This window comes from Drosophila pseudoobscura, chromosome 2 (genome assembly GCF_009870125.1).
Source record: "Drosophila pseudoobscura strain MV-25-SWS-2005 chromosome 2, UCI_Dpse_MV25, whole genome shotgun sequence".
Classification (NCBI taxonomy): Eukaryota; Metazoa; Arthropoda; class Insecta; order Diptera; family Drosophilidae; genus Drosophila; species Drosophila pseudoobscura.
The window spans coordinates 9,754,127-9,773,960 of record NC_046679.1 but is presented as its reverse complement, the minus strand read 5'-3'; the positions used below and the strand labels follow the sequence as shown (position 1 = coordinate 9,773,960).

Genomic DNA, 19,834 nt, shown 5'->3' with positions numbered 1-19,834 from the left:
ATTAAAAAGTCGCTCTGGTCAGCGAACGGTGCTGGAGGGGGCATGTCCCGGGATATATGGGTCATAAGGCTAGGGGAAGCCGAGAATTAAATTGCTCCCCTCCCCCATACCAGTTCTGTTCGATGATGCGTTGTCATAATGTCAAATGCATTCGACGCGAGGCTCAAACGGGACCAGGAAAACGTACACACTGTGCCACACACACACACACACGCTCGCGGAGAGTACGATATAATAACGGTTATCCGGCAAACAGTGTGACAACTGTTTGTCCGACCCCCTCCCCCTTTGGGCCCACACGCATATTGCCGTTTTCAGCGACCTATGCAATTCGTTGGCCATGTGGACATTGGCCAGCAACTGTCATCGATGACTGTCGGCGAAAACGAGACGCAAAATTTGAACAAACGTTCCCTGCCCTGCTCTGTTTGTGCCTACAACATGACCTCTTGTCGAACCGCTCCCTCCGCCCTCTATTTGCATTGCCCCAAGCGGTGGATGTAGACCTCGTAAAGCAGTAAATACTATTGTGTATGGATCTGTGTGCACGATGGAATTTTTTTGCAGATCCACAGATGAGCTTTAAAAAAAAAATTTTAATTGCTCTGAAAATACACGTATTTCTGGAAAATAATTATTTAATATTCGGGGCTATGGCAGGCACCTAAACAAATATGGGAGACAATTACACACGTTAATGCTGTGGCTTTCCAGACTTGGAGCAAAACAATTAAAATATTTTCTGCACCACTTAAAATCATTTAACCCTCGACATCGACCTCGTCCCTCTAACTCCAACAGCTTATTTGTTATTTGTTAGAATTCAGTAGATAGATTTTATTAAGTGCAATCGTGTAAAATAAATTGCATTTAGTCATAGTTGTCTGTGGAACATATTGTTGTCGAATTTGTATGGTTTGGCATTGGGTTATTTGTTGCTGTTCGAAAAAAGTATCTGCAATCGATTTTATTTGCTTCCTTTTGCTGATGAGCTACGAACTTCTGCTCTCTGTTTTTGTATTTTCAAACTATTTCTGTTTTTGCTTAATGATGCCATTCATTGCTTGGATTAGCTCTACGATCTGCTGTCATTAATCAAAGCTGGGAGCGCTGATAAGATGAGTGCAACATGGAAGCTGATGTGGGAGATTAGTTGCCTTTTTGCAATTGGCTCCAACTTGGCTTTCGAATGCGATTGCATGTCATAAAATGAAGAAGTGCAATTGGATGTGTTATTCCTAGGGCAAAATGTTTATCTTTTGGAATGTAGGTTATTGTTGGAATTAAGAGACAATATGGTAAAAATATATATTTAAATTCTTGGGGCATTTTGCTGACGTTCTAGCAAGTGTTCAAAAAATGGACAAGTGGCTTTGCTATTTCGGTCAAAATGTAATTTATGTTTCTAAAAAATTGACAGCTCTGTAGGCTTGAATTGGTGGCTTCCTCAGCGCTTGGCTCTCTGGCGTGTGGCATACAACAGCCACAGACGAAAACCAAAAACCAAAAGTCAAAAGCCAGACCAAACCCAAAAAAGAAAACTTCATTTAATGCATACATACGTCAACGAGTGTGTGTGTGTGTATGTGTGTGCACCGGAAGCGTCAAAATGAACGGAAATTGGCTTAAAAATGACAACAGAAATGCAACAATAGCCAAAATGCTGCACAATATATATACTATACATACTAGTATACGAGTATTTGTTCTCCTCGAGTCCCTTATTCTGGGCATTGTGTCAGGCCACACAAATAGATATAGATACATATGTATATATAGAGGCAATATCTATTCATAGTCAGTTTCGTTTTTCGATTTTCGTTTGGTTTTCATGGCGTTCCGAGCATCGTTTTTGCATTTATAATTTTGGTTTCATTGTTTTTCTTGCGCTTAGTGTTCTTTTAGTTGGACACACACGCAGACACAGATAAATTTCATATTAAATATGGCAGCGTTTTTACGTCTCGTTGATTATATTCGGGGCGGAGGGCGCGCCGTTTATTTCTTTTTTAATTATTGCAAAAGTTCCAGGGTATAACAGGCAAAGCAAGATGTCTATGACCTATTCATTTGGACCATCTATTATCTAGGTTATAAAGGCGTGAATTCACAATTAACAAGCCTTCTTGTATCTGCCGATCGATTGGCTCCTTTAGCCCTTCTTGGCTTGCAAGTGTACTGACAGGCTTATAGACTTTAGGTGGATTCTCCTGGCATCTCCTCTGAGGCAGCTGCGTGCAGGGTATCTTGTAGTCGCCACCATAATGCTCGCACATGTTTCGCTTTTATTTTTGCATGTGTCCGTTTGTATCTGTGTGGGTTTGGAGCCATTTTCCGCTTTGGCTTTTTAGTTTCGCTTCTGGTTGGCCCCGTGTGGTCGGTTTTTGTCCGCCGTTATTGCCGGCATGGGCTGGACTGTGGCATTAACTTTTGCACGTTACAAGCTTAACATTGATTTTGCGGATGCGCGACGCAGAGTCACCAACAGCCCCCAAACACCGATCGCCCCCCTCCCTACCATGCCAGAGCTGCGCTTTGAACTGGTCTGTCGCCGACGCTCTGGACGCTCTGGACGCTCTGAGCCATGTGTCCGGGCACTTCCGGAGGGCATCATTTGCACGAGAATTGCAAAAATGTTCGCCGTCCGGCTGAGAGAGGGACACCGCACAAAAAATCCATGCAAACAAAAAGTTAACTGGCATTTGGGCCGCTTCCAGCCACCACACATCCAGATTCGGCTTTAAGCTGTCAAAAGCTTTAACTATGATTGTTTTCCATTTTGTTAGATACCAGATGGAGTTCTAGAATATAGAGGATATATTCACTATGGGCTGACCCTTGGCAAGGAGGCTGTTTCAATCTGATTGATAGTTTCCATTCAGATTCTTACCATCTGTCCATATAGGATAGGGTATACAGGGTTCTACGATCCAGGATCCAGAGGTTGAGCTTGTAATACAGCTTTTGTGATTGTTCGATTTGGTGAAACTAAACTGGGTGCAGATGGCTACGTAAACGTGATATTTTTAAGGGCTTATTGAATTCGGAATTTTCGGCTTAGATTCAATTGTTTAAAATTGCAATTCGATGGCCGGCCAAAGTCTGCCATTCATATAGGAAATTGAATGAGAAAAGAAGTCGGTTTCGTTTCAAAACGACCACACAAATCCTTGAGCTCACTTGAAGTTGGTTTTCGAATAGACAACGCGTCAGGAAACGCTTTCCGGGGTGGTTTTCGAACCTTTTCACCTTCTTTTCTTTGTGTCCTTTTCGCAATGGCTGGCATCTGCCGGGGAAATAAAATTTCGACAGTTTCAATTTTCAGAAAAGCTTCTGCTCGCTCATACACATACACATACGCATACCGGCACAGAGAAACACATATGGGTTCGCTCAGTTCCGTTTCCGGTTCTAAATACAGTTATTTCTGCATCGCTGGCAGCCAGTGCAACTCTTTCATGCACTTGAGCAGCATCGGCAGCCACCACCTGACGATTGCCCCCTAGACCGTTCCCAGTCACAGTCCCAGTCACAGTCCCAGTCCCAGGAGCAACTGTTTGCTTGCCCACGGACTTGTCTGAGTCTCCCACATCCCCCTCTCTCTCTTACTTTCCCTGTCTCTCTCCTCACTTCTCTGTGTATTTTTGTATGCAAATAAGCAAAACATTTTAACAGAGATGTTTTTTGCGCTGTCGTCTGGGCCGCTGTCGCTGTTTGCCAATGACTTGTTGATTTTACAACTTTTCCAATTGGATGCACTTGGGCGGGAGGGTGCTCGCCCTGGGGAGAAAATGCATTTCCACTCTCTGTATCCAGTCCCTGTCACTCTGTTTTCAATTATTGATGAAAATGCATGAGTTTAAAATGTAAATTGTTCGATTTATTTGCACAGCAAGTAGATAATTCAAATGCAGCTACAGTTCCTAGATAAGCAAATAAAAAAAATAAGCAGAAATAGTAATAAAAACATATTGCACATTTGACAAACATGCGTCAAAATATGTGTGTTCCTTCACTCCACTCCGCTCCGCTCTTTCAATCTCCATCTGACTGTACGAAAGAGCAGCAAATCAAGCGGAGCACGTACTTGAGCCGGAACTGAAAACTCCGTGGCATACGAGTATCCTCAGTTCTGTTGGGTGGTGGGGGGCACTCAATATCTCTCCCTCAAATAGAGATGGAAGCGTAAATAAATATTGAAAAAGGCGTCAGCGTGCCCTCATTGCCCTATTGTTATATGGATCTGATGCACCACTCTCAACCATCCAGCACTCCCCGAATTTTTAACCGCAAATGGCCATTGGAATTTCTTTTACACAATGGAGAAGAAAACCGGCGACGAGACGGCAGCACGTTTGAAAATTGCACAAAATCGATGGCGAAGAGTTAACGGAAAATAAATAAATAAATAATATGGGTGTACGAGTAGTATGTCTTTCCGGTTCCCAACGACGACTGGCGGCATCCCCATTCCCTTCAAGGAAGTTGAGCAAAACTCTATTGTTGTTGTCGACAATTTTTGGCACTTGACACTTAATGTGCATCATTGCGCAGCTGACAATTTCAAGCCATTTCCGTGGTGCCAGCCAGAGCCTTCCCAGGCGGCACTGGCCACCCTTCTACACGGTTTCCTCCGCTGACATGCCAGTGTCTGTCATTCTGGAAGTTGAAGTTTTGCATGGCCATATAAAAATCGAAAAAATCGAATAACAAATTGCTCACAAACGCAACTGCAACTAGCTTGTAAGTAAGGAGTGGGGTATGTGGGGTTGGGGTGTTTGTATCTGACATTTTTATGAGCAGCTGCAGAAGATTTCTGGCGTTCGTTGGATTTCCCCCCGCTGTCTTGTTTTCCACCAGCAAAATTTTGTTGTGCGTGAAAAGTTGTGTGCAGATCTCTCCATATAGATTGGACAATTCTCAGATTCTCTATCTCTCCTTTTGTATATGTGAGATTCGATGTGACATTTGTGTGGGCTTGAGTTGCATGTGGCAACTTTCTGACACAAAATGTAAAAATATTGTCAAGAGTCAAGAGTCTGGCCCGGACAACTTTTGATTGACAACGAATTTATTGCTAAATGGTATATAAGTTCTTAGTTCAATTAAAATTTGAGGCATTCCACAGAAATGTAAATGCAAAATCTCTGTCTTGCAAATGCAGTTACCTGTTTCTGCCCCAAGACCCCAAAGTGCAGCAGCTGTCGCTAATTTACAGCCTGGCTGGGAACATAGTGTGTGTTCGGGACAAACTTTTGGGCTGCCTTGGCCCGAATGGCCTGGATGAGGTGAGGGCCGAACTTTCAATTAAGCTTAAAAGGACACACAGAAGTTGGCGTAGTGGCCGGGCCAGGCTGCTGCTGCGGCATATTTCAATAAGTTTTCGAACTCAGGAACGCCGCGCTAAAACAACATAACTCATACTTAACTCACCGAAACAGTTTCCCGACGCCCACAAAAGCGGCAGTGGCAAGTGGAATGTGGCAAGGTCTGGCTGCAATGAAAAATGGTAGAAATAGAAATAAAATTACATTAGTGGTGCGTACACTGAGAGCTCAACTTTGACTAGAAGCATGTTTCACTTAAGTTTATAAAATATATACGACTTTTTCCCTTCTTTTCCCAAATTCACAAATTAATGGAATCCTTGAATTTTCTTATCGGAAAAAACTATATTGTATTGTTGAAGATTTTTTTTTCGCCGTGTACATAGATTTCATGGTGTGTGGTAAAGTTCTCAAAGATGTTGCTGGGCCGCCTCATAAAATGAAATCAAATTTATGTACAGTTGCAAAGTTGCACACGGTGCGGGGAGGGGAGTGGCGCAAAACTTTCAAAAGGCAACCAGGAAGTGGATCTAAACACGCGGCCAGCCCATCCTGGCCGTAATTCAAAATTCGAGTGGCAGTTGCAGTTGCCGCCGAAAAGCCAAAGGCGCAGGATGCACCGCGCTGCATCCTGTTTTTTGCTGTGGGTGGGATCTCTCTGTTCATGCTTGTTTTCACTGGGCCGTAGCGTAGGCCCGTTGCCCGTTGCCCGAAACTTGGCCGTATGCCCTCCGGGTGTTTGCGGTATATGGGTGGGGCTGGCCGGCCACAGCCACCCTTGCCTGTCATTTGCCGGCGGCTGCAGCGGCAACAGCAGATGCTAGGGCCGACAGTTGATGGTTGTTGTTGTTGCTGCTGTTGTGGTACCTTGAAGGAAGCCCCAAACTGAACCGGCCCACAAAAAAAACAACAATCTCGCAGAGAGAACTCTGTAAGTGTAAGCGCCGGGAGGCGAATGCGTTTTCGAATTAAGTTATTGATTGGCTGCCAAGGGATTCCTCAACTGTGATTTAAGCCAAAGACACTCGAACGGGATTCCTTCTCCTTTGCTTTGTTTCCTTCTAATCCCGCAAAACAATTGGCAGCAGCAGCACTGGCAGAATCTATTTTAATTGAATTTCCTGCAGAATCAATGCTGCAAAGTAAATACCGCCAGAGGCCAAGAAAATCCAACTAAACTCTGAGTGGATTTTAAAGAATGTGCCGGCGAAAAAGTGGTAAATGTGTGTAAACCCCCTTTAAGTTGAGAAAAAAAATACAAATGGACAGTTATGTATGTATTCAAATAAATTGGTTGAGAATCCTCATGTGAAGATATTTTTACAGCACTCTTATCTGATATATCTCTAATCTAAGTGCCAATCTCTTTTCTGACTATTATTTATGGAACCGTTTGCCAATTACAAGGGAATATTTATGATTTAAGTATACACATACTACATTTATTCATTGAAACATGCTGCAATGCTATGGATGATAGTCCTGACTGTGGAATACCCATTATAAAGATATACAACCCTTTCCAAATAATTTGAGGAATTCTTCTATTTATCCTCGATAATGATAAAGCTAAAGGACCAAAGGACTGCTGCCCTGCAGCCTAGTGGGCACAAAAAAGGGCACTGATTCACTGTAGATGCCATAACTACGGGCAATGAAATGAAGTAAGCCCGGACAGCAATGCGAACTCAAAAGAGACACCAGCACGTATATTGGTTGGGTATTGTGAAAAAAGGGAGTACAAGTCCGTTGCCGTGTCCTGGCCCAGGCATTGGGTCTGAGTGTGTGTGTGTAATTGGCAAAGAAAAGGACTTCGGAGCTGTCCGTATGGGAATTATTGATAAATTCCAATGTACGAGTATGCCAGTTGACAAACATGTTGTCCTCGTTATTGGCCCCAATCGCAACCCACTCACACAGCTACCCACTCGGGGACGTTTCAATTGTAATTACGTTTATTGCATTGTTTTGGCTTTTGGAAACATCTTTTTTCTTCATTTCCTTGTTGTTTGTACCATTGACTGGCTCTCGTCTTGGTCGAAGAGGAGCAATAAATGAGCTTCGGTAGGCTCCATCCCAGACGCAGATACAGATATACAGATATACAGATATGGTAACAGCCAGAGCCTGCGATACCGATACAGATACAGAAAAAGCCACAGGCATGAGTAGGCATTGCCTACGAACGAGCCAAGCATATTTGCAACATTCTGTTCGCAAAAGTATGCAATGAAGCAACTTCGGAGCAACTGAGATTCTGCTCTTAAATGGTGAGGGTGTACTCTGGGGAAATACATCGTGACTCTGGGAATGCACTGTAAAGGAGTCAAGAGGAAAGATTTGAAGATTTGATCAACTAAATATTAAAGGTACTTTTGTTGGGATCAGTGCAGAATTTATTTTTCCCTAAAGAAGCTTGTCTTATGTATGGCATTTCATAACCTGCGAACGGTTCTGTCGTTATATTATAACACATAGCACATGTGCCCCTCTTGGCAAATAATCTTACACTTGAAAATAAAGAATAAAGATATAAAGAAAGCCTAAATAAATATGGTATTCTTATAGGTCTCTCTTACTAATCATACAATTCGTAAGTCTTAATATAGAATTCAAATCCCTAAAATACAAATTTTCCTATAATACTTTTCGACAATTTCCAAGAGCTAATAGCTATTTTTGCAGTGTAGTAGCCAGAGTGTGCGTCTCTGTCGAACTGCTTAGGGGAGCGAGCACCTTTTTGGCATGCAGTCCGCAAAAGTATGCAAGTGCGAGTGCGGTGGCATAGTTTGTCTGGCTTGTGGCACGCAGCAACAGTCCGGATTCAGGGTCCAGGGCCAGGGTCCAGGGTCCGAGGCGTTGGTCCACACTCGAAGAGCTTCTTGAGCAGCTGGGATTTGCAGGCTGGAGTCAAGAGGATCACTAAGGTACATACATATGTGCCCCGATGAGGGGTAAAATCTGGTTTCGGCTTCAATTGGAACGTGTGTGCTCAGGAGGCATGAGTGCAGACCCAGACTTTCGGTTGGTTTCGGTTGGTTTTTTTTTTGTGTTTGTCTGCTGGCATAAATATTTCATAGGGAATTCCATAAGATTGGCCAAAGTGGGCCCAAAGCAAATCAAAATGAAAATGCTTTTAAAAATTGCATCTCCACTGGACATTAAAATTTAACCGGCCCATATAATATGTTTTGACAACTTTGCTGTGACAATGCGGGGCCGGGTCTCGTCTGGCCGGACCATTTGTGGAATTGCATTTAAAAATCGTTTACTTTTGCATGAGTGCCCCACAGATAGCACAGACAGCCAGCCAAGGGGGGCAGAAAGGGGAGAGTGCTGCTGCTTGGAGTGTCTATGCTGCAATTTGTTGCAAACGCACGTAGCATTGCCATGGCCCTGGCAATCCAATTGGCCAACAACATTGTTTTTCTTCATTTTGCTTAACTTATGAAAAATACATTCGTGTTCGGCTGACACAGAGGTACATACATATATACTACATATATACTCGTACTCCTACTTTGTTATATACATTTTTGGGGTCATCTTTTGGTCAGGTGTCCTGTGTATTTGCAACATTGCTGAGAAAAGAGCTTAGGATTCTGAGTTTTTTCCTTGGGTAAAATCTGCTGAAAGAAGAGCGAACGCACCAAAAAACTCATCTGGTTGTGCGAGTGTGGTTTGCGGGGAAATTGTGTGTGAAGATGTCAACAAGCTAGTTAACTGCATTTGATCTGCACTTTCCCGGCAACACAAACACAAACACCAAGCCATCTCTCATTGTCATGGCCAGTGTGTGTGTGTGTGTGCGTGCGTGCGTGTGTGTATGTGTGCGTGAATCTATTATTCCTCGAGTTCTGGCACCAGCTCCGCTCCGCTCCGCAGTTATGCCACCCAAAGTATGTTAGTTTTGCTTCGTTTTCCCATTTTTACAACGTTTTTTCCTTTGTTTTTTCTTCACTCACGTCGCCTAAAACACTCGGGCTACACCATGATAGTTTTCTCCTAGTTTCCCCTACACCCGTTTTTGTCATTCCATGGCCAAGACTGAAGCAGAACTAATGCATGTGTTTGGGTGTAATGATGTCAAAATGACAGAACATTTTGCTGAAGTTTAAGTAGCATGAACACACACACACACACACAGAACGAGTGGCACGCATGTCTAGGTTTTGTTTTTGGGTAGTGCATGACACGCCCTGTCATTTGCAGAGACTCTGAGAGGTCTCAGAGGATGGTTCTTGACTTATCAAAACCATTTAACATTAAATGGTAATGTGCTAAATAGATAAACAATAAAAAAGCGGAGTATGTTTACCATCTATCAACTAATTCCCTCTGAATAGTATACTCTGCCATTATATCTGCCATTTAAATGAAATTTGCCTCAATTAAAAGTCTAAAATGCTAGATAAAATTCTTAGAATATTTATATGAATAAATGAAAATGAAACGAACACGAATTGTGAAAGTCCAAGAGCTTGTAAATTATTTGTGTATTGCTGTGTGTGTGTTCTTGAAGGCAAAAGCCAAAAATTATTGCCCTCCAGAAAAGATGGGTTTCTGCCGAAATAAATTTCAAATGCAAAACTATTTAATAAGCATCAAACTGGCCGACCATAAATAAATAAAGCCATGAAAAGTGTGCTTAAAACATTCAAATGTTCTCAAGAGCACATTCGTCCAGAGCAAACAAACAAGAAAATGTGTGGCTCTACTTTAAGTTAAAGCTTTTAATTGCTTTGTTTCTGCAGCAGGCTCCCTCATCTCTTTTTTGGGGCATGAGCTACAACCGTTTCATGAACACAGAGAAGAACTGAGTGGAGAATATATAAAGACTAGGGCATACGCTTTACTCAGAAAATAGCTGCGACTCAGAATTGATCCAGACAAAATGGACATCGGTCGGCCGATTCTCAGAGATAATAATCATACTTACTCGTACATATGCTGTTGAAAAACTTTCGTGAGGCTGTTAGATTTATTTCAACTGGTTCCAAAAGCCCCTTGGCTCTGGCAGTACTGGGTATAAAAACAAAGCCTAAACGGAAGTGTCAGTGGGCTACTCTTCTAATGTCTGCTCAACTGAGGCAGCAGCAAAGGCAGCAACAAAAAGCTGTTTGTTATGCTCTTGTGCCTCACTCTCTGCTCTTTACCACCATCCCATCCCTGCAGCAGACACATTTGGGATCCTCAAGTATGGCAAAAGATGAGAAAGAACTCGTGTCTCTCCACTGCTATCCCTCTCTTTCTGTTGTAATGAATAAGCTCTCGTTAGATTGGGCACTGGGCGGCAGGAGGTTGGCTGCAGTATGGGGCTGGGCAAAGCCCCTAGCAGACAACTTATTTATGCTGACGAGGGGGCAGGAGAGGCTGCCGCCGTCATTCGTCTGGTCATGTGTCCAGATGTCTGACTGATTTGCATCTTTTCTGCATGCATTCATACATATATGTATGTACATTCAGCCTGCTCACTCACACAGATACTCAACACACACACACGCACAGAAGCGCACAGATGCAGCAGCAATTATTGCATTTACGAAATTCAGCTGCTGCTGTTGCTGTTCCTACTTCACAGATACTCGCTCGCTTTTAGATGCTTCTTGCAGTCTCCTCTATTATTGTACTCTCTCAGAAGGTATTGTGATTTTACCTACAAAAGGAACCTAGCCAAGCAAAAGTACAAACATGAAATAGATCTATCTTTGTTCCGATTAAATACATATAATTGAACGCACTGTATCGATCTGTCAGGGTATCTTAAAATTCGGCCCCGGGGGCTAACCTTTTTTTCTTGTTTCGTTCTACAGCACGCTTGGTTGATCTCGTCCACCCACAGCCAGGGCAATTATCATTGGCCCACAGCAGACCCCCATCTCTACACTACTTCCCTGCACCTCCAGCCCAGTCCCGACGAAGCCCCTTCACCGACTGGGTTCCCAGGCTCGTTCAGTTTGCGGCTTGGTCTTGCGGCAGACGACCCTTTTCGGGGGCCCTTGTCCGGGGTCATAATTTCTGAAATGTTTTGACTTGCATTCGCCTTTTATGCTGATTTACTGGCTGTTGTGGTTTTGTGACAAATCTGTTTTGCTCACTTCTGATGTGATTCTCATTCTTTGGGGCCCCGTTCCCGTCCCGTTCCTTACCCTCGATGCCATTGCCATACCGATGCTTTGGGGCTTAAATCTGCCGAAAAGTTTTATTTCAAGCAATTTAGTTTTGCATTTGTTTGAGTTGCTTAATTTGCATATGTATTTTGGAGAGCGAGGAATGGTTTGTGCAAAGGCGGAACCGAGCGGCAAGAGAACAATTTAGGCTCAGTCATTAGGCATAAATCAGTGTCTGTAAAACTCATTAAATCACGCGCTTAGCAATGGAGTGGGCGTGTTCCTTTTGGGCCTAGACAAGGTCCGCCCCTAGTGAGCGACCTACAATACATAATCGTATCTTTTTTGTAGTTTATGGTGGTTCAGGCAGTTCCTTTGATCTCTGAGGGCTTTGAGTTGGGTCATCGGATAGTTGGGAGGACCCAGAACTTGATGCACCACCACTCGAAGATGGATACTCGCTGAGTTGCCCGAGCATTGGCGTTTAATTCAATTTACGCCATCCACACCTGATGCCGCCGCTCATCTCTCGCTGACCAGGACAATAAAAACCTTACCAAATCGCTTTGGTCTTTGCTAATTTATTGGCCATGCTCTTGATGATGATGAGGATGAGGATGACGGCAGAGCAGAACCGAAGCAGGGAACAAAAATACATGCCCCCAGAGGGCATCACGTAGCCACGGCCAGGTGCTCTTCAAGGTCGTCTTTTGCTGTGGTCGTTGCAATCTCGCCGTGGCGATAATAAATATATGCATTTTGTTGTTGCCGATGCCCCGAGAGACCCTGGTCCAGACAGGTCCAGCGCCGACTGAGGCTTTCTGCACTGAAGAAGTTATAAAAGTTATCTTGGACTGGTGTTAATTCACGCATATTGCTGGCGGGTAATTGTCGTTGTCGGTTGGATATTGTGCCCATGTCCATGTCCATGTCCATGTGGCTCTGTGGCTGCAGGTCTGGGACCCATCTCCTGTCGCCCTTTGCTTACAATGAGGCTCATTTGTGCAACAAACGAGGTTGCAATTTTGTTACCATTTCTGGAACCAAGGACAAATCACAGTCTCTGTGAGGGCCAGCAGATACGTCGTGCATACGTCAAGTAATCGGTTTTTGCTAGCCATAACCAGTGGGTACCCAAAATCCAACCCCAAGACTCCAGGCTCTCCACCCAGGCCCCTCGAGCTCCTTCCCAGTTCTGTTCTGTTGTCATAATTGCGGTTTTCGGTTGCCAGCCTCGTTGTCGTCGGTGTCCTCGTCGTGGGTTTTGGTTTTGCATTTTAAGCCCTTAAGTATTTACACATCGTTAACTTTGAATTACTCTGGCATAAAATGTATTGAGTGGCTGCTCCTGCTCCCACTTCTGCAGATCCTTCAGATCCGGATTTCGGGGTCCTCTTTGGCTGCTCTTTGGAATGCAGGGGACAAGTTAGTTGGTGTAGTTCTCTTTTTTTTCGGTCTGGTCAGGCACATGCCGTCGTAGATTTAATATCACAGTTTTCTTCAGCTATCTATCTGTCCTCTCCTCTGTCCCGTGGCCATGTCATGCTTGAGGTTTTTGTGTAATGAAACCGCAATTTTATGACCCATGGCCTTGCATATTCTTGGGCGATTTAAAGCGCTTTTAAATCCCATAGTTTTGCATTGATTTCTCTTTTATATGATTTCTCTCTCGCTTTGCCCGGACTCGCATCTCTTTCCCGCTCATTCTTTATGGGATATATTTTTTAATAACATTTTTTACTGACCATATAAGGGTGTTTCTGTGTGTGGGTTTGTGTGAAAATCGGAATTTGTGGCATCTGCGGCCTTGTGTCCTCTGCATCCCATCCTCTGACCCGTTCTGGTTTTGGTCCTGGTCTTGCTGTTTGTGCGCTAGTTATGTGCGTTTTATTATGTCAACATCGGGCCATTGTTCACCGGGGGCAGCTCTCTGGGATCATCGTGGGGTTGCAGGGGGCTATCGTGGGGTATGAGTCTATCCCCAGTTCGGCTCTGCCCGCCAGCTGTTTTTCTGGTATTTTGCGAATGTTCCAGGCTTTTAGCTTTGATATATTTGTTAGTCTGACCATAAGCTTTATGTAATAAAATTGTTGCATTTTGAGCCCGTAATTGTCTGGTTGATGGAGTGCATTTTGATGAGTACTCGTACGATATTAAAATTGCGGAAAAAATAAAGAATTGAAGAGCACACAAAAGGACATCTGATTTCTTTATCAGGTTTTTATGAATTCGCTAAGCATTCATATGCCTTTCAGCTCGATTTTGTTTGAAAATTGGTAATTAAAATAAGTTGAAATTTCCCTTAAATCTGTTTTTTTTTTCAACCATCAGATAATGGAAATAATCTATTCTAATGGGAAAATCCTAGTGCCAGGTCGAAACACTTCTTTCTTTCAGTCAATGTAAAGGCAATTTCCTTTGCATATCTTTTATTTATACGAGCATTCATCATGCCGGAAATTAGGAGCAGAACAGCATCGAAATCTCTCTAATCTGTGCATCTGGTCCCAGGCGATCCATTTTGTGGTGACTCATGTCAATGGACATAAATCGAAATGGAGCTCTGACAGAACAAAAATCAGGCTTATCTACGGCCTGCCAATGTGACCATTACCACCTGGGCCGGTGTCTGAATCGCCCCAGGATGGCAGGGGCAGGGGAGTGGGTATCGTACAAGTAACAAACAAACAAATGGCAAAAGCAAGTAACTTAAATGTCATGCTTCCATTTTAGAGGCATCGTCAAGAGAAACAACAGCAACAACGACAAAATCTGCAATTTGTTTTATGTAATAGATTAAACTCTTCTTCCAGATACCTATGGCATGCTCGGATCCCTGACCCAGGCCAACTGCCAACTGGCATTGGCACTGTCCGTGTCCCGTGTCCCGTGTCCTCCGCCCCAATCAAATTGAAGAAAATTGCATTTGCACGAGAGACAATTCCGAAACAATTGCAAAACTGTTTGACATGCTGTCTCTGTCTCTGCTTCGGCCCAGAGCCAGAGCCAGGGCCAGGCCCAGACCGGCCTGGCTCTACCTGTGATGCTGCCAAACAGTTTAGCAGGTAATGCCTTATATCGATATCGGTCGACACACACTGACTGAAACTGAAACGAGGAGACGAGGAGTAGCCGAGGGAGAAGGCAGGCGAAACAGCAGCCGCTCTTGGCAGGCAGTTTGATGCAGTTTAGTTGACTATTGACTGCCAGGCAAAGCCAGAATCCACTCCACTCCACTCCCAGCCTCGACACCGACCCGGCTCAGAAGTTGAGGTTGGAGATATCACGTCAGTTGCAGGCATTGAAGTTTTTGGCACATTTCAGTTTAAGCCATTTTGCCCGTTTTGTCCATCCTTCCGCCTCTGCTTCCGCTTCCGCTTCCACTTCCAGTTCCGATCAGGAGCAGCAGCAGGAGCAGCAGCAGCAGCACCAGCAGCAATTCGAAGTCCAGAGTCCCTGGCCATGTAGTAGCTATAATTTAGTTAAAGACAAAACGTCGCTGTGTCTGCAAAATCGAACATGATGCCAATGGGCCAATATTCTCTCCGTCAATGGCAGCTTGCATGGCTTGTGTTTGAACAGGCCATTTTTGGGGACATCTGGCCGAAGCAGAAGCTGAAATTGGTATTGGTATCTGCATAAGGCCAGGGACTGCGACTACTACTCGACTGGGTACTGGGTACTGGCTACTGGCTACTGGCGACTGGCGACTGGCGACTGGGACAATGTGTGCCGGCTGCTAGCCAAAGCCGGCTTAAATGGAGTGCCAGGAATGCACACTGGGCTTGGGTGGTGCATGGTAAAAATGGCAAGTCAAGTGCATAATTACTTAATTTCCTCTCTAGGTTTATTTCGGTCACACATGGCCACAGTGGCTGTCCTGCCCCCCCGATAGGGAGCCTTTTCATTTGGCTAATTTTGAGTCTGGCCCTCTCTGGTGGCATTTCGGGGCTCAATACAAAACGTGTTTGTCTTTTTAGTGTCGAATTTGATGGCACAATCTCGAAGATTTCCCCAAACGACTCCACTCAACCCAATACGTTTGGCGAAAAACTGTAAATTTGCACAATGACAAGACTTAAGAGGCCGGGACCCTGCACGTAGCAACCTCACCGTAGGACAATAACACACAATTGACAGACGAAAGCCAACGGCTTGAGCTACAACTCGTACAGAACAGAACAGAACAGGACAACTGGGCAACAGGGACCAGGGATCAGGCACCGGGGATGACCCAAGACCGTTTCCGACTTCTGGGCTACCGAAATTGTCAAAGCCAAGCTAAGACCTGGTCGGAATTGGAGGAGCACGTGTTCAGGGATCCGCTTCACACTCGTTTTCTGTCCTTTGTGCTGTCAAGTCGTTGCTGTTATTAGATAAGGGCACAAGAACAAGAACAAGACCTAGACTGAGACTGCGACTAGGGCTAGGGCGAAGGCGAAGGCCAGGTCTGCTGGTTTCTTGGCTCACACACAGCTTGGCCTACACCTGTTGCCAATTGTTGTCTGCCCCGGCTGGCAGTTTATGTTTATGTTTATGGCTCTGCCTGACAAGACAACCTCTCGGCTTCCGCCTAGCAGAAGATATAGTGTCCACAGGATTTTGTGCATTTTCTTTCCTTTACCACAGCGTCTCCCTCTCCGTCTTGCTATTGCTGCTGCTGCTAGCTTTTTTTATTTGTTTTAAATAAATTTTACACGGAAGCTTTTATGTAAATTTTATGGTAATTTGCCTGGCAGATTTTTGCCACTGCTCGTTGCATAAGTCTGGGGCCTTGCCCCGAAGATGTTGCCCAGCAAAAAGCCGGCCGAGTTGCTTGTCTGTTCAGCACTTCACGAATCCGAGAGCGGACCACAAGCGGATTTAAGTGTAACACTTTTTATTTTTATTTAAATTTTAATTTCTTCGCTCTCTTCTTTTGTTAGCTGGAAATGCTGATTCATGGGGCAAGAATTGTGGCGTTGTCTGAGTTGATCGCATAGGAATTACATGACCAGAAGTCTGCCTCTCATTTCTCATCAAAGCGATCTTGACTTTCGCCCATTAGCAAAGTGCTCGCAGAGATACAGATAGAGATACTGAAAGAGTCACAGCTGTGGTGTGGAGACCTGTTTGCGTGAGTGCCTGTGCCGGGGCTGGGATAATGGCTTCATCTAATCGATTACATCATTGAGGGTATCGCGTGCCGCCTCAGCAGTTTGCGGAGTTCAAGTTGAAGTTGAATTGTTTAATTCGAGCGTTTTGCTTATTTGTCTAACATTTTTTCACTTTGTTTTCTTACTTGTCTCATTGTTTGTTTGTTGGTTTGTTTGTTTGCCTTTTGTACGCTTCGCCTCGTTTTAATTGAAATTGCATCATGAGCGGAGTCATGTCATGGAACCCAGATCGGGCCGGTCTGCCTTGAGGCAGAGAAAGCCTTTCGCTGCCAAGTGCCAAAATGTGAAATGTGTGAAACTTGGCACTCGTTCGGAATGTTCTATTGACTGTTGATGGATTTCGCATGGATTCTGGGCTAATTATAGCCTCAGCTATGATATCATAGAAGTCCACAATAGTAGGTCGATCTCGGCAAAAAATACAGTAGATGATGCATTTTATGGTCTTACTTAATTGGCTGCGTTGCTGGCTTTTTCTGTGGGGTCTATTGTAAGTTCCTGTTTTATTTTCGTTAACCGAATTCATCGCAATTTGCATAAAGCAAACAAAATATGCAAATGCCGGGCAAAAGACCCAGAAAAATGAAAAGAACTTGACCACTTGACTGGCACAAATCATGTTTACACATGAGCAGCAGCAGCAGCCACTTCAGGGTTCGTCCCCATTTGACCAAGTAACCCAAAAAATTATTCGAATACCCGGCACCCCCCTGCCACAGACCCTCTTTTGCTCTCTCTGCTTATTGGCAGATAATTGACACATAAAATTAGCATAATTTGCGAACAAGTGAACTGGTCAGAAGGCAGACGAGCAGGCGATAGCCATCGGAATGCATAATGACCAACAAACGATATCATTTCACTTTTCTTTCTGGTTCTTCTTTGGGGTGTGCAAATATTATTAATATTTATAGTTGTTGTGACTGTGTGGCTGTGGTTGTTGTTGAGTTAATGGACGGAATTTAAATTAACAAATTTTCACAAAATTTTGGGTTGTTGTCCGTGCGATTCTTATCTATGCAGATGGTTGGCCGTACCCACGGATATACGTATAAAGAAAGTGTGGTATTGTTACAGTTTGCTGTAAGAGAGAGACACAGAGTGGACAGTCCTCTCTCCGCTTTTGATTTTTATTGATTTTACAGGTTAGAATTGGGCAGCAGATATCTGAAATAAAGAGGGATTCACTCTTTCCCGTTCCTGCTCTGCTCTTCATTGACTTTGATGCATTGTATTGCCATTTGTTTACAACAACCAGCCATTGACGGAACTTAGCCGCCTATTAGAGCCACGCCCACACATAAATCGCTGGGCAAAAGTTGTCAACATTTAACGCTGCCACTGGGACTGCCACTGACGCTGTCAATGTTGTCCTGTGACAAACAATTTAATTTATGGGAATCGTTGAAAACTAAAGCAGAATGCCAAGCAAATTGACAAAGTGAGCATAAAGAGGATGGGCACGAGGGCCAAAGTGAGAGCCAGAAGAGCTGACAAGAAGTCAAGTTGAAATGCAGAACGGGACCGCGTCCGAGGAGCACCAGGAGGAGCAGGAAAGAATCCTCCGATTCAAGTGCAAGTGTGTAAGTCTTTTTTTATGCTTTTTTTTTCCTTTATCTTTCCTACATTTGACACTTGAGTGCGCTCTGCTTGTTGTTGTTGATGTTGGGCAGTTTGCGCAACGAATCAAATTTAAATTTCTTGATTGTGTGTTCGAGTGGCAGGCCCAAGCAGTAACTACTACAACTGTCAGGGATATAGACACACCAAGGAGGGATAGGGAGTGAGTGCGGAGCGGAGTGGAGTGGAGTGCGAGATCCTTTTGCGATTTTGCGCATAATAATAATTTGAACAACGTGCCTGGAATTGATGACTGGTCAGCGATGGCTGCTCCAGCTCCTGCTCTTGCTCCTGCTCCTGCTCCTGCTCCACGCAGAAGTGTCGCGCCGGCCCCGAGTGACTGATGGACTTGTGCACTGACATGGCTCAGACGGAACCATCTCCCCCACTGGGACGCCGCTCGTTATCTGTTCTACGTTTTTTACACCCCCCTACCCCCCTGGTTTTTTTTTTGTCTGTCCTGTGCGTCTCTCCCGCTGGCTGTCAGCGCACTCGGCGGCAATCTATGGCTGTTAAATGGAGCAAAAAGTGTGGCCCGAACAATGGTGTCAATTAAAGTTTACATTGTTGTAGCTACAACTGCGGCAACAGTGGGAGCTCGGGGATGGACTGATGGACTGGAAGCGACCTTCAAATTTTGAATGCGTGTGCGTAAAATTCACAACCCTAGTTCTGCACTTCTAAACAATAAAGCACTCTGGTCAAGTGCTTGAGGATTCTGAGGTTTGGCCGGTCCCTTTTCGGACTGCTTGGCCATTTGGATTGATGTAGGTCCTAGAGTGACATAAAAATAGCAAAGAGGTTTCAACCGCCTTCGAAGAACTGTGATTTGTCTGGATTGTTTCAGTTAAAAGTGGGACTAAATGAATCAAATTTGTTCGAGGACCGATGCCCAGGCGTGGGACTCTGGGGAGCTGAGATTTCGTTGAAACAGTTTAAGCCTCGAAACAATGGCCAATGATTCAAATTGATTTTCTATATGAATTTTATTTATTGTATTTATTGGTAATAACTTTGTCAGTCCTTGATTTATATTTCAGGTTTTAACCGAATTTATTAGCTCTGATTGCATTGACATAAAAAATGTGCATATACGGGTGTAGTCGTATTTTGCAATTTTCGATTTGCATTGAAATTCATTTTTAATATTTTATATTTATATACAGATATTTCAGGCGGGACTTCTTTATGGCACTCACCACTTTTTTGATTGTTTTTTTATTGGGTACTTTTTCGAATTGTTTATCACACGCGTAATACTGCTGATATGACCTAAACGGAAAACACTTCACTAGTTTTGGGGGTTATCCTGCCGTCAGGATAGGATCTGCCGAGCGCTGCTGCAGATTGCGCACGCGTAACCGAATCGAGAAAGATTTGCTGCAATGGTCAGTGGGGCCGGGTTCTTTTATACCCTCGTGTCCCTTGTGGCAGAGCTGAATTCTGAATTTCTTCTGCCGCCACTGCCGCTGCCGCCGCCGCCGCCGCTAATGAACGTCATGATGATGTTCCATTGCGGCAGCGACGGCTACTCCGACCGCGACTGCGAGAGCTTTGCCGATTCTGGGCAGAATTCGCGCTGTAATGAAAGCCCAGCCAAGCGTCGGCGTCGGCATCGGCA

The 19,834-nt window shown here is 44.3% G+C and overlaps 1 protein-coding gene across 2 annotated transcripts in view; it reads right to left on the bottom strand.

Annotated features, from left to right (window-relative positions):
- Positions 1-19,591, bottom strand: part of Mur89F (Mucin related 89F) — a 48,000-nt gene extending 28,409 nt beyond the window's left edge. For both annotated transcript variants that reach the window (XM_033385916.1, XM_033385917.1), the window contains exons 1-2: positions 19,413-19,591; positions 5,434-5,494 (exon numbers count right to left, since the gene is read on the bottom strand). The gene's annotated coding sequence lies outside the window, so the exon portion shown is untranslated. The remainder of the gene's footprint in view (positions 1-5,433; positions 5,495-19,412) is intronic.
- Positions 19,592-19,834: the final 243 nt, after the last annotated feature.